We start from the raw sequence: 15,482 nt of genomic DNA, 5'->3' as shown, positions 1-15,482 counted from the left end.
CTGCTTATGTGGACAAAAATGCACATTTCATGTTAGTGATGTCTCCAACAGAAAGTAATAAGTAAACAGTGAGATGGAGAAATGAAAGGAAATACACGAATAAAGTTTACTTTGCATCGCTAAGGAGGCTCTGCGTGGTTTATTTTCTTACTGCTCGGGTGTTGCTGTATGTTTTTAAAACATACAAACACCTCTTTTGCCACAAGTCCCTGCAGCCGTGGGCGCGGTCGTTTAAGGGCATGTGGCGCTGTAAACGAAAGGCGCTCCTTCACTTGTTGGGTGAAAAAGGTGCGCAAAGCCAGCGCTGGACACAGCCGGGCCTGGACGCTGAGAGTCGGCCAACTGTATGGAGCAGTATGCGAAGACATGGATTGTTCCAACTGAAGGCAGGAAACTTGTCCCACAAACATCTTTTAAAGAGGAACAATTGTATGTACCGAACACAACTGACACAGAAAAACCTTAAAACCCCGGGATAATGCACTGTGAGAGGGTTGCTGCTGTGGCCCTCCCACTGCTAAGAGACTCGATGCACGCACATAAGGGATGGACTGTTCCACTGTCCAGCAAGAAAATGCACTGTCTGTTCATATCCTTCTGTGCAGTTTAATGCACTGTTTGTTCATATCCTTCTGTGCAGTTTAATGCACTATTGATTCATTCCTTCTGTGCAGTTTAATGCACTGTTTGTTCATATCCTTCTGTGCAGTTTAATGCACTATTGATTAATTCCTTCTGTGCAGCTTAATGCACTGTTTGTTCATATCTTTCTGGGCAGTTTAATGCACTATTGGTTCATTCCTTCTGTGCAGTTTAATGCACTGTCTGTTGATATCCTTCTGTGCAGTTTAATGCACTGTCTGTTCATATCCTTCTATGCTGTTAATGCACTGTTTGTTCATAACCTTCTGTGCAGTTTAATGCACTGTTTGTTCATATCCTTCTGTGCAGTTTAATGCACTATTGGTTCATTCCTTCTGTGCAGTTTAATGCACTGCCTGTTGATATCCTTATGTGCAGTTTAATGCATTGTCTGTTCATATCCTTCCATGCAGTTTAACGCACTATTGGTTCATATCCTTGTGTGCAGTTTAATGCACTGCCTGTTGATATCCTTCTGTGCAGTTTAATGCACTGTTGGTTTATATCCTTCTATGTAGTTTAATGCACTATTGATTCATATCCTTCTGTGCAGTTTAGTGCACTGCCTGTTGATACCCTTCTGTGCAGTTTAATGCACTGTCTGTTCATATCCTTCCATGCAGTTTAATGCACTATTGGTTCATTCCTTCTGTGCAGTTTAATGCACTGCCTGTTGATATCCTTCTGTGCAGTTTAATGCACTGTCTGTTCATATCCTTCTATGCTGTTAATGCACTGTTTGTTCATAACCTTCTGTGCAGTTTAATGCACTGTTTGTTCATATCCTTCTGTGCAGTTTAATGCACTATTGGTTCATTCCTTCTGTGCAGTTTAATGCACTGCCTGTTGATATCCTTCTGTGCAGTTTAATGCATTGTCTGTTCATATCCTTCCATGCAGTTTAACGCACTATTGGTTCATATCCTTGTGTGCAGTTTAATGCACTGCCTGTTGATATCCTTCTGTGCAGTTTAATGCACTGTTGGTTTATTTCCTTCTATGCAGTTTAATGCACTATTGATTCATATCCTTCTGTGCAGTTTAGTGCACTGCCTGTTGATATCCTTCTGTGCAGTTTAATGCACTGTCTGTTCATATCCTTCCATGCAGTTTAATGCACTATTGATTCATATCCTTCTGTGCAGTTTAATGCACTGTCTGTTCATATCCTTCTGTGCAGTTTAATGCACTGTCTGTTCATATCCTTCTATGCTGTTAATGAACTGTTTGTTCATAATCTTCTTTGCAGTTTAATGCACTGTTTGTTCATATCCTTCTGTGCAGTTTAATGCACTATTGGTTCATTCCTTCTGTGCAGTTTAATGCACTGCCTGTTGATATCCTTCTGTGCAGTTTAATGCATTGTCTGTTCATATCCTTCCATGCAGTTTAACGCACTATTGGTTCATATCCTTGTGTGCAGTTTAATGCACTGCCTGTTGATATCCTTCTGTGCAGTTTAATGCACTGTTGGTTTATATCCTTCTATGCAGTTTAGTGCACTGCCTGTTGATATCCTTCTGTGCAGTTTAATGCACTTTCTGTTCATATCCTTCCATACAGTTTAATGCACTATTGATTCATATCCTTCTGTGCAGTTTAATGCACTGTCTGTTCACATCCTTCTATGCAGTTAATGCACTGTTGGTTAATTTCCTTCTGTGCAGTTTAATGCACTGTCTGTTCACATCCTTCTATGCAGTTAATGCACTGTTGGTTCATATCCTTCTATGCAGTTTATAGCTTTCACTTTTTTTTTACTATATTTGACTGAGAGGGGAACAGTGCTTTCTGGAATGTTCTATGACCCTTAAAAGAACGCCTCTTTTGTTCATGTAATAAACTTCGTAGAATTTGTAAACACGGAACAGTCTATTATAACAAGAGGGTGTTTTCTTAGTAAAAATATGTATCATTTTATAATTACTATAATTCCTTTATATTTAATGTTCGCATTATTGTTTGAAAATGGTCATTATTTGGTAATATTAATAATGTAATCTGCATTTCAAATTAAAGACAAGAAGAACAACAAACCAGCTACAATATCAGTAACAAGCGTAACAATAATTTTTACAATCAATATAACTACAAATATGCATAATATAGCAACTACCGTCTCAATAAAACCAATTACTTGACCAATATTATAATTAGTAGCACAATTGGTAATGTTAAAAATTACTATTAATTGCCTAGTAATAATAATAAAGGTGGTGATGTTAAATACCAGTTATGATGATCGTCGTCATGGTAATAATAAAAAATAACAGTAGTTTCTAGTTGCATTGTTAGGCTTTCCAGAATATAAGTAGTGTGTTTATGAGTAATATTATTTGTATAATTATTGATGTTTTGTTGTTGCTGTAGTTAGCACTCACTACAATAAAACAGAAAAACCAGCACCAATAATAACAACACTAACAGCCATGATCATAATAATATCAATGATGCTGGTAATAATTATAAAGCACATTATTAGTATTTGACCATGAGAGTAAGTGCAGTATAATGAATTGCCGCCATCTTAAAGGAAACTGGTTGTTGTATTTGTTTTGGATAAATAGGTTTTCCAAAATATGTTCAATAAATGTAGAACATTGATAAAGGAATGCAAACGTGTTGGTGTTATTATTAATTTTTAATAAACTGTACTCTGCTGACTGGCAGAGACCACCGTCCACACAAGGCCGAGTGACCGCCGCGGAGGTACTCGACGTGCTTCCACGATGGCCGGTGGTCGCCTATGTTAGATCGTAGGGCACTTACATAGCTCCTTCTACCCCTGATGAGGCGCTTTGTGGACGAGCGATACTTACATAGAGACATTTCTAACGCATGCCGCGGAGTCTATTGAGCGAAAACACTAGTGCCTGGGACATAATTATGTCCTACTGCCAAGCTGCTATTTTTTCATAGGAGCAAGTAAAATAAACGGTGTAATAAATCGAGTCTGGCATCCAAAACAAAATTGGGCCCATATTTATACTTTTTTAGCGCCGATTTTTGCTGCAAAAGCGGCGCAAACTTACAAGATACAATTGTATTTTGTAAGTTTGCTCCGCTTTTGCGTCAAAAAATGATTCTCATGCGGCGCTAAAAAAGTATAAATATGGGCCTTGGATGTCGCTGGTAGCCCTCCCAGCGGCCCGCGGGAGAACAAGGATTTCAGCGGGAAATAAATAATTGGGACAAGGATGGGAGGCAGTGGCCCCTTCCAGCGCCTGGACCTCGGAGCCAGGGTCTGTGTTGCGCTAGTGACAGCTAGCCCCTGCTCTAGGTATGGGGTTGTCAGACAGAAATGACGTCACGCAGGCTAGGGCGCAGAGAAGCTGATCATGCTTTTTCTGAGCGATCTGGCCGCGCAGCGCTATAGTCACTATTAATCCATCCCCACGTTAATGGGATCAGGGCCGGGTCAGCGATGCTGTAGAGTGATGTCGCACCGGGCATTCTAAGGCCAGGACACTGTTTTTTAAGGCGGAAAAAGCCAGTTGTAAAGTCTTCCTAAGTCCCTGCTCGTGAACTTAGCTTTCCGTTATCCGTGAGTGGTGCCTCAGCCCTCCATCCTTCATCGGGCGATAAACTGCGCATCTTTTCATTTGAGTATTAACAACTGGTTTTACTTAAAGTGGTTAGAAATCAACGGTAATGCATGAAGGCCTATATAAACATTTTAGCTCGAGTCCAGTGCACGTGTGACGTCGTTCACAAATAGCGCCTCAAAATAAATATTATTCTCGGGCTGCGGGGCGGAGGGATGGACGGTTGGGTGAGTACACCGATCGATATCTAGTACTTTCTGTTAACCCTTTATCTCCTAGGTCCCCTTGTGGCCTTCTCCTCCAGAGACCAAGGGCACTGAATACATCCGGAATGGAGCTGTGTTTTCTTTCTGTGCCTCGGCACAATACATCCCCTCAGACTCTCTTTTCCAGCAACCATGTACCATATAGATGATGGCAGTTTGAAGCAGTGAAGAAAACGCACCGACCCCTCTTGGCGTGGCACACTGGCGCTTGACACTGTGGATATCCCCAAAATAACACCCTTCCACCGCACAAACTAAAGGCGTAGCTTACTATCCGCATTGGCAAGCGCTGCAGCGCTATACAAGTGTTATAAACAAAACAGAATGCAACACTTCCTTTCGCAGCCTTGTGCGCAGGAGTTGCAATTCAAACACAGCACATAGGGAACCTCCGTTTTTTGTCTTTACAATATTCACATGAAGAGGGGCAAGCAACCTGCAAAGTTGCACAAAATCACACAATCAGCCGCCTTCAATAATCCTGTAACTGGCATGCAATATGTATGTGCAACACAACAACTATGAAATAAAAAAGGAAAACAAAAGTGGTACCCACTAAACAATTTTAACCAAACTACCATTCATACTGTTAGGGCAGGTGCATCATTTCACAAAACTCCTGCAACGTCACGCCACGAGCCAAATGGGCGTAGTCGGCTGGCAAATATCTGCAAGTCGCCAGGCAGACGAAAATGCCACTTGTTGTCATTAAATACGACTACTTTAAAACGGGGAACCTCGACAAGCTATTTCTCCAATGTGTTGGCGGGGAAGGGTTTCTCTCGCGTCCGGCAGGGTGTGCGCGAAGTGTACAGCACAAAATAGCATCCTGACGGACATCTTTAGGAGGCGCGCGCTGCATCATCCCGTCCGGCAAACAGGTCTAGTAAAAGCCCTTCCCGGCAGAGTGCATGCATCTCAATTACTGGAAGAGATGCTGCGTCTTTCACCAGCTCTCCATCCCAACATGCAATTAGCCAGGCACTTACTGGGTGCAGGCGGGCACTGCCCCGGTGTCCGCGCAGAGGAGGCGGGCAGGAAGGGTACCCGCTGAGTCTGAGATACTGTGGGAGTCCAGAGGCAGCCTTCCCGGGCGGAGACCAGTCACACTCTGCGGTCCATGTGCTGCCTGCTGACCCCTGCCTGCCACTCCGCCGCCCCACCATGTGACACAGGGTGACATCAGAGCAGGATCCGCCGACCAACCACACCGAGCCCGACAGCTCCTCCCTTAAAGAGACACAGACCCCTGCTTAGTGCGTGCGGCGCCAGCCCTCGATGTTTGCAATGGCACCTTTAATGAATTATTTGGGTGTTTTGGACAGAGTTGCACGTTGCCCTGAAATTACTTCAAGGCACTCTTGCAAATTATTTCCGGGGCGTATGACAGATCAGGCTCCCAATACAAAATACATAGGCATTTATTTGAGTGCAAGCTGGTCACACTTTCAAATTCTCGTCTGACGAATTAATCTTGGCAGCCGCATGAACTCGATAAAATGAGTACTATGGAATTGGACTATGAGAGTAAGTGCAATATAAAAAAATGTCCTCATTGTTAAGGGAACCGGTTGTTTAATTTTCGAAAAAAAATAAACATTAAGAAATATTTTGAATAAATGGAGGAAATTACATGTAAAAGATATATTCTTCAAGCCTCTACTGACGGGAAATGTTTCCTGCTCCACAGAGGCATTGGAGGGGGCGCCCCGCGAGCCTCAGACGGGAGCAGGAACCTGGGTGGCTCGTTTGCCACACTAATACCTCAGAGTAAAGTAAAATACATAAGAGTAATATACATTACAAACCAGTAAGGGCATGCCTACACTGGTGAGCGCCATCAAGTTTACTCCAGTCTTGCACGCCCAATGCGTGTCTGTGCGTCAGCGGTACGTACATACCAGCGCTGCCAAATGCAGCCAGTGTTCCCTTGCTCAAGCAGAGTTATCACCTCTGAGTCCTGGCAGTAGCTGATCCTACTATGGCTTCTTTGACGTGGCTGCCCTTCATGTAGCCAGCCATTGAAAGAAGGGGCAGTACCTGTGTGAACAGAGAGGAAGGCAGCCACTGCTGCATGTGATAGTCCCTTCATTCCAGAAGCCTCCCTGTACCCTTGGCAAACATCCTAGCCAACCAGTCTTCCCTTTAGCCCCTGGCCAGCTTGCTGCTGATGCAGGGCATCGTGTAGGTTCTGGAGTAGGAGAGGGAGGGGGATCTTCATCTCCTGAGTTCTGGGTGGGCCTAGTACCCTGTGGCTGGGTGAAGGCGGCACAGTTATGTCCTTCCATCTCGAGCTGCTGCCTGCTTGGAAGACAATGAAAGTCAAGGCCAGGGAAGAGCCTCTTCAGAAGAAACAGAGCCAGGTCACCATGGTTATCTACGCATTAGGTTGTGGTGAGTGGACGGTTGAGCAAGGACTGTAATCAGTGAATATGCATGACCGTGTGCATGCATGTGAATGAAAGGCTGTAAGTACGCATGTGAATGGGTGTGAGAATGCTGGGTGTCTTGCAAGGTTAGCAAGAATGAGGGTAGGGGAATAAATGTAGGGGTAGAGGTAGGAGGGAACAGGGATTGACATTTGACTCCTAATGGGGCCCTTATGTGCCCAATGTGGGTATTATGAGTGAAATACTGTATATCCAGGCCTAACAGTGAGCCGCCAGTGATGTAACATTTCCTTGGCTTTCTTGGTGACATTTTTGGTAACCAAGTTTATTAGGGGTAATAAGGAGTGTGTAACGAGGTCCACTACTTATAATAATTTGAAGGTGATGGATAAATTGTAAATGGAAGTTATAACTATAACTTCACAATTTTTAAAGTTTGTGTAGTTTAAACTAGGTTTGTATACGAAAAATAAGTTTTCCTAACTATAACTAGGTATTAACCTTTGTTTTTTTCATTATATATATATATATATACATACATATATATATATATATATATATATATATATATATATATATATATATATATATATATATTGTGTATATGCACACACATATTTATACACACATCCACCATAAACTACCATCAAACCTCAAGTTCAAGTGGTTTGTAAATGTTGCCAGATCCTAGAGATGGTAAATTGGACCATATTACACATGCCACCATTGTGTATTTTGAGCATGCTTTAAAAACCTGTTTTCTTCAAAGTGCAGCCAACAATGGGAGTCCTCAGAAATTCGAATATTTACGTTTTGGTTCCCTTTCATGAACACATTGTTGCTAAAACAAGTGACAATGATGAAGATCAATTGATTTATGCAATTCTGTGGTTGCAGCAATTACTACATAATTATAGATGTGCCACATTTGCCACATAATTTACATAATTTGTTGATTTCACAAAAATATTGTTTCCAGCTCAACTGCATTAAAATAATACAGCCAGAGAATGTGCTGCATAATTTAAATATTGTGGCCACATAATCTGGTTATCCATGCTTAGTACTAGTAGCACTGACAATGAACAAACTCTACAAAGCAGTTTGGAGGGGGGGAGCTGTTATTGTGGTTTTGAAATCTATATTTTACAGGGAACTGTGAAATCTTTTCCTTATTGCACAAAAAACGTGGATTTGTAGATCACTGCAGTTATCACATTAAAATATATACACTTCACCCCAGCTCTGCAGGCCTTCTTTGGGCCTGAAAGACTGACATGAAATGTGACTGAACAGAAACTTCCTTTGGGGGTCTCTCAGAGACACAGTGTGTAATTGTGAGTGGCGGCTCCTCCGCTATGGCGTCGCCCCCGCCAGCAGCTGACACTGCAAACCTTTAACAACAAAACAATACTAAACTATGTTTATTATCGTTTAGTTGTTAAAGAGGCGTAGCCATGGGGAGAGGATGGGGACGAGGGGAGGGCACTGTGCACTCCCCTCAATGTGCAGGTGTGTTTGACCGGCCGCCTCGGGCTGGCCAAACACACATGTGCACTGTGCTCTCTCCAGCCCGGCACTGTGTTGCCTCCTGTGACCAGGAAGAAGGAGCAGCGGGGCAGAAGCAGCGAGGCAGGAAAGTTTTTATTTTTTACTATTTTCTTTTTTATTTCATCATTATACCCCCACCACCCTCCCCGCCCCTTTTAACCCCTGAGAGCCGCAACTGGTAATTGTATCTCTAATATAAACTGCGTAGCCTCTCAGAAACACGTGTCAGACATAGGCTGAGTCTGCCCCATTCATGCTAGGCTCTCAGAATTGAGGCAGCTATTTTAAGACTTTATGCTTTCAAATCTATGCCTGACAGGGGCCATACTTAAAGGATGGCATACCACGCAGCAGACTCTGCACACAATGTGCATATTTTCTTAAAGTTCCAATTTGTGCTATTTATAACTTTTCTGTTAATGGATGTTCCAGCAAGATGCTTGTGTTTTGGAAATACAAGACAAACCATTCCACCTGAGATTGATGGTTTATTTTAAGTAGACAGCATTTATGAAACAATGCATCCTCTCTCTATATCTATTCTTCTATGGCATTGTGAGTCCAAAAGTTGACATTCTGAATACCAGTGTAAGGTTAATTCAAGAATGGCCGGCTGGCATTTCTTAATGTAATTTACAGAAGGTAGAAGATAAGACATGCATAGGGAAACAACATGCTATACGTGTATTGCAAACCTCATTCATTACTGCCTGAAGACTTGATCTTGTTTCATGAAAGCTAGCCATAACACCAGTTCTTTGCTGACTCGAATTCTGTTGTTCTGGTGTCAAATTGCCTATTACATCTTTCTCTATTTTTCTAAATTGGCGTAAGAATTCTCTTGTGTTGTGTTTTCACTTTATTATTGTTTGTGTGTTGCATAAATACCTTACACATTGCCTCTAAGCACTCGGCCTTGTGGTGGATAGTCCTGGTGACATCATACACTATGGCATGTGTGTGTGTGTGTGTGTATACTTTAGTTTGTGAATTTCAATTTCTTTTTTAGTATAAACTGCTATGTTTTACCTGGCACTTTCACCTAACGATAACGTCACTTTAACCTTTGTTACTTTCTGTGAATATATATATATATATATATATATGTATATATATATATATATATATATATATTACCTACTGGCGGTCGTCACTAGGTTGTTATAGTTAGGGCCAGGTTTCCATAGGAAAACCGTTTTTTGATTTGCCTATATCTTTGGCACCATTTGACGAATCTTCACAAAATTTTCCAAAGGTCCCACTGTCAAAACCCAAAGTCATTGCTGTGGTTTGGCTGCAGCTGCAGTTGCAGTGCTGCAGCCAAGCCACAGCAAACGGCTATGTCCTGAGGGTGGGTACCCCTGGACATAGCAGGAGCTGTCCCCGGTGGGGGTGGCGGTCCCCTGGGCCATTAGTGGCTCCACGAAGGGGGTCGCGTGCCCCTCTTCCAACAGGACATAGCACCGAGGGGTGGTGGTCCCCAGGGGTGGAGGTCCCACAGGGACCCCCTTTTTTTTTTTTTTACACTTAACCCCGGGCCACGGGGGGCCGAACATGTATTTAATTAGAAGCCCCAGGGGGTAGTGGTCCTGAGGCGTTATGCCACAGGTGATTCTTTCCTGTGCTGACAGTCATTGCATGGAGGGACCATTGCAATGACAATCTTTCTCTGTCTTCCATTCCACTATGGGATGGAAGAGAGAGAGAGAAACAGAGAATTGGCAGGGTCGCAGGGGGAGCCTCAGGGTCCTGAGGTTCTAGCCGACTCCCCACGTCCAGTGGAAGCCAGCATTGCTCCCACAAGGAGGGAGCCATCAGCTCCCACCAAGCAAAAGCAAACAGCTATGTCCATGGGGTGGGCACTCCGGTACACAGCAGAAGCTGGCCCTGGGGCAGCAGAGGGGCTCCCATTAAAATGGCAATGCCCTCGGGACCTGGCCCACCCAAGGGCTGTTTATAAAGCAAGCATGGGAGCCTGTGCTTGTTTTTAAAAAAACATTTTCACCAGATCTGTTGTGAATCAGGGCACATTTTTTTTTTTTAATGCTTTTTAGCTCGGGTGTGGGGGGGTCCCTCTATAACCCCAGCACCAGAGTTAAGGGGCCAGAATGTCCCTACCCTGGCCCCTTTTGTATTTTCACATCTTTTTTTCTGGGACTCAGCTGAAGCCGAGTCCCAAGATGGCTGCCAACATCTCTTTGTTGAAGTGCTGGCAGCCAATCAGATCTCAGCCCAAGATCAGTACGGTTTGCGAAGCCTTTCCGTCCAAATATATACAAATTCTGATTTTCTTTAATTTCTCAAAAACTACTAAATGAATTTACACCAAATAACAAAAAGAGACCTCATTCTGGACCAAAAGTTACCTTTCTGCCAAATTTATTGTAATTCCGTCCAGTAGGTTGGGCGCTATTGCTGTTCAAAATCTCTATGGAAAAATGAATGGGGAAAACATGTTTTGGGACCCCCCTTTTTTTCTGCCCCCACTTGCCACATCACCCAGAAACTTTCCAGACAGCAGCTGAAGTAAGTGTCATATTTTCTAGGAAACGTTTGTGAAGATTCATCAAATGGCATCAAAGTTATTAGCAAAACAAAAACACTTTTTCTACAGAAACTAGGTCCTAACAATAACTACCTAGTGGTGACTGCCACTAGGTAATGTGTGTATATATATATATATATATATATATATATATATATATATATATATATATATATATATATATATATATATATAACTTCCTGGCAGTTGCAAGTAGGTAGTTATAGTTAGGACCATGTTGCTATAGAAAAAGCATTTTTTTAGTTTTCTGCAGTGGCGGACGAAACACGTCACACCATAGTAAACATGGCGAAATAAAGGCATAACTGGAGCAACATTTAAGGAGTCTGCAGTGGTCTGTGTTGTTAGGCAAATGCCGTACTGGATTGTTGGTGTAATATATATATATATATATATATATATATATATATATATATATATATATATATGTGTGTGTGTATATATATGTGTATATATGTGTGTATATATATATATGTGTATATATTTATATATATGTATACCCGAACCCGTGATCAAGGAGAGAGGGCTTCGAAACGTGTTGGGTTAATTTTGCTGCTGTCATGCTGCTGTTATCAAAATCAAATATGCAGTGTGGATTTGAGCTGCCGTCTACGAGGTGTTTCATTTTTCACACGGAACTGACGTTACGTGTTGGATTTATTAGGGTTCGCTACCCTACTGCAGGCTCGCTGCGTTTAAGTGGCTGGGAATTAGCGACAAGCTGTGGGTGTCATATATATATATATGTATATATATATATATATATGTGTAAATAAATATATGTGTATGTGTAAATATATATATATATATATATATATATATATATATATATATATATATATAGCAACTGCTGGAAGTTGCCAGTAGGTAGTTTTAGTTAGGAGCATATTTCTATAGGAAAAGCATTTTTTAACTAGACTATGGGCCTGATTCTAACTTTGGAGGATGGTGTTAAACCGTCCCAAAAGTGACGGATATACCACCTATCGTATTACGAGTTCCATAGGATATAATGGACTCGTAATACGGTAGGTGGTATATCCGCCACTTTTGGGACGGTTTAACACCGTCCTCCAAAGTTAGAATCAGGCCCTATATCTTTGGCGTAATTTGATGAATCTTCACAAAAGTTTCCATAAGAAGTGATCTTTCAAGCGGGGGCTGTGAAAAAGGGGGGGGGGTCAAAAAATGTGTGTTTCCCATGTTAATTCCCTCAGGAGTTTTGAACAAGACTACAGCTGGAACCGCTGGATAGAATTACACCAAATTTGGCAGAAAGGTAGGCTCCGGTACACAGATTATACATTTTATTATTTGGTGTAAATCTGTTTCAGTAGTTTTTGAGATATTAAAGGGAAAATACATTTATACATCTAAGCCTGCGGATCCTTCGCAATGTTTTCCCGGCGATCGCAGCATATTCCTGCCACCAGAAATGCTGTGATTGGCTGGTCGCAACCTGACCAGAAAGTTGCGGCTGCCACTTCAGGTAACGGGACATGGTCCCCAGGGCTGAAAAATAAAAGGAAAAGTGGTATAGGGGTCTTTGAGGGTGAAATTATGACCTCCTAAACATTTTTGTTCATGAAACGTGATATTCGCGAATACGCTATGACGTGCAGCGTGGCTCCCATGTAACATCGCAACAAATTCACAAATATGGGTGAAAATATTAACACACCTACTCAGACACTCATGCACCTACTCACATACCCACTCAGACCCTCATGCACCCACTCACAGACCCACACAGACACTGATGCACCCACTCACAGATCACTCAGACCCTAACACATCGAATCACAGACTTACTCAGACACTAATGCACCCACTCACAGACACATTCAGAGACTCACAAACCCACTCCCAGACCCACTCAGACACTGACACACCCACTCACAGACCCACTCAGACACTGATGCAGCCACTCACAGACCCACTCAGACACTCATCCACCCACTCACAGACCTATTCAGGCACTGATGCACCCACTCAGAGACCCACTCAAACCTTTGTACACCCATTCACAGACCCACTCAGACACTGATGCACCCACACACAGACCCACTTAGACCCTAACTCATTCACTCACAGACCTACTCAGACACTGACGCACCCACTCACAGACCCAGAGATTTACACACAGACTCACAGACCCACTCAGACACTGACGCACCCACTCATAGACCCACTCAGACAGTCACGTACTCATTCACTCACAGACCCACTGAAAGTCACACACACCCACTCACAGACCCACTCAGACACTGACACACCCATCACAGACCCACTCAGACCCTGACACATCAACTCACAGACCTAGTCAGACACTGACGCACCCACTCACAGACCCCCTTCAGAGTCTCACGCACCCACTCACAGACCCAGTAGAGAGAGAGAAAGACACACACACACACATACATAGAGAAAGAGAGAGACAGAAAGAGCGCTCGTAGAGCCCTTCTGCATCCTGGTGCTGAAATAACAGATGTCTATTGTATCACAACCCAATGGTACCAATTTTATTAAGCTTGGAAGAATGAAAGGATGACTGGACCTACTGGAACTCTACCTGTGACCATGAGATCAAACATAGATCCCTGCAATGGATGTATTACTCAATTGAACCACCAGAGTCACCGTCTGCGGATCCAAATTAAAAAAAAATACTCCAATCTGACTGGATGAGGGAGGGAGACTTATTTATTGTCATCCACTGTGGGTCCATAAACAGAACGCCAGGTGGGCAGATATCTGATAGGCCGGCCACAACAAGCAGACAAATGTTTCTGCTGCCATAGCAGCATTTGTGGACTTAGTACCTGCATCCAAATAAATGAAGGAGCCATAGGGGCAGACAGACCATCACCTGTGCCCTGGGTCATATAGGGACCTCCTTATGTGAAAAAATAAATAAATTGATGATTGTCGAGCAGGGTTTATGGTCTCTGAGTTTGCAGATGCCAACTTGACTCCTAAGATCCCTGAACACGTAGATGCTCTGCAAAGCCATATCAAGGAGTCATGGACCTTTGCTGGACATCCTGCTGGGTTTGCAGACTCACCATGGCTGACGATGGTACACAAGTTTGTGAGGGTCAGTGAAAGTCAAAACAGTGAATGCAAACCCCTTAAAAAATCAAAATGACCAACCCTGCTGGGGTTTACATGACTGTTATGCAACTTATGGATGCAGAGTTAACCTTAACTTGCAAATGTAAGCCTTTTTAACTTTTAATTAACAAACATAACTGTGCTTCAACTTTGTTTTTAAGTGACTATATACTCACCACTCCACCATGCACTGTGTTCTCACAAGTGATTTGAGATTATATAAGTGGCGTTATAAATTGTATGATTTCATATGGAATAAGTGATGTAATTGAAGAAGGTATAAACAATGCATGGAGTAGGAGCTAGTTATACTCATAGCTGTGTGGTTAGCAAATTGAAAACAGTGTGTATGGAGGTGTGCTATTAATAATAATGTTAAGGTTGTGCACAAATTTATATTTAAAGCATAACTGTAGTTTTATAAGTTCTAATGTTTGGGTAGTTTAAGTTTGGTTTGTTTAGAAAGAATAAATAAAGTAATAGTAATTTAAAGGTGGTGTGTAAATTATATATGTAAGGTAACATTATAACCCAGAGTGCAAGGTACTAGCTATGACATATACTAAAATCTGATATTCTGGTGTTCGAATTTTAAACCATTCACTGGTGCAGTGCCCATGCATTTGTGCCAGAGCTTTAAATAAGGAGTGGGGTATAAGCCCAGGGGAACCCACCCCCGGGGCTGCGCTTCATATGGGAGGGGAGCACACGACCCTAGCCACCAGGGCTGAAAAGTGCAGAAGAGGGGGAGAGGGCCACACAGCTCCCTCCCCAGGCTTCCGAAGGCCCTGGGACCCCACCCCCGGGCCTATATTATTAATTATGGGGAGGGACAAATGGGCCTCCCGCCACGAGCCACTATAGGCCTGGGGGTGCCAGCCACTGGGGATACAATTTCTCAAAAAGGGAAGGGGGCCCTCCTCCCTGAGTCTTCAAAAGCCCTGGTCATCGCCATCCCCTTGGGTCAATTACATTTTTGAGAGGGAGGGGGTACAAGGCCCCCTCCCTGAGCCTTCTATGACTCAGGGGACCCATCCTTAGGACAAAGCAGTTTCCCTGCCCATACCAGTGCGTGCGGAAAACATGTTTGCATCTAACTGGTAGGACAATTTTTAATGTACCGCCACTCAGGAGCAAACACAAAGTCTGCACCCAATGGGTGGGAGCTTTGAATATGCCACTCAGGAGCAAACACAAGTAGCTGTTCCCTAGGGGTAGGAGCAATGCCTGCTGCCACAGCAAGTTGGGCCACAGGGGGCCCTGGGGCTCCTCCCACACACCCCAACATTGAGCATGGTGGGTGCTCTGGGTGTGCAGCAGGGCACCCATCTTGAAATAATTTAATGCAGGCCCCTAGGATGGGATCCCCGGGGCCAAAAATGGCGTGGGTAGGGGGGGCATGTGACCC

The 15,482-nt window shown here is 43.2% G+C and overlaps 1 protein-coding gene across 4 annotated transcripts in view; it reads right to left on the bottom strand.

Moving 5' to 3' along the window:
* Window positions 1-15,482, bottom strand: part of ANK2 (ankyrin 2) — a 1,630,948-nt gene that overhangs the window by 1,335,203 nt on the left and 280,263 nt on the right. The window contains exon 1 of one of the 4 annotated variants that reach the window (XM_069241717.1): window positions 5,443-5,570. The exons of the other annotated variants lie outside the window; for them this stretch is intronic. The gene's annotated coding sequence lies outside the window, so the exon portion shown is untranslated. Of the gene's footprint in view, window positions 1-5,442; window positions 5,571-15,482 lie in introns of those variants that run through there. 4 annotated transcript variants of the gene reach the window in all.

The sequence above is a fragment of the Pleurodeles waltl genome, chromosome 1_2 (assembly GCF_031143425.1).
Source record: "Pleurodeles waltl isolate 20211129_DDA chromosome 1_2, aPleWal1.hap1.20221129, whole genome shotgun sequence".
In the NCBI taxonomy this organism is placed as follows: Eukaryota; Metazoa; Chordata; class Amphibia; order Caudata; family Salamandridae; genus Pleurodeles; species Pleurodeles waltl.
This window is presented reverse-complemented; position numbering and strand designations above follow the sequence as displayed.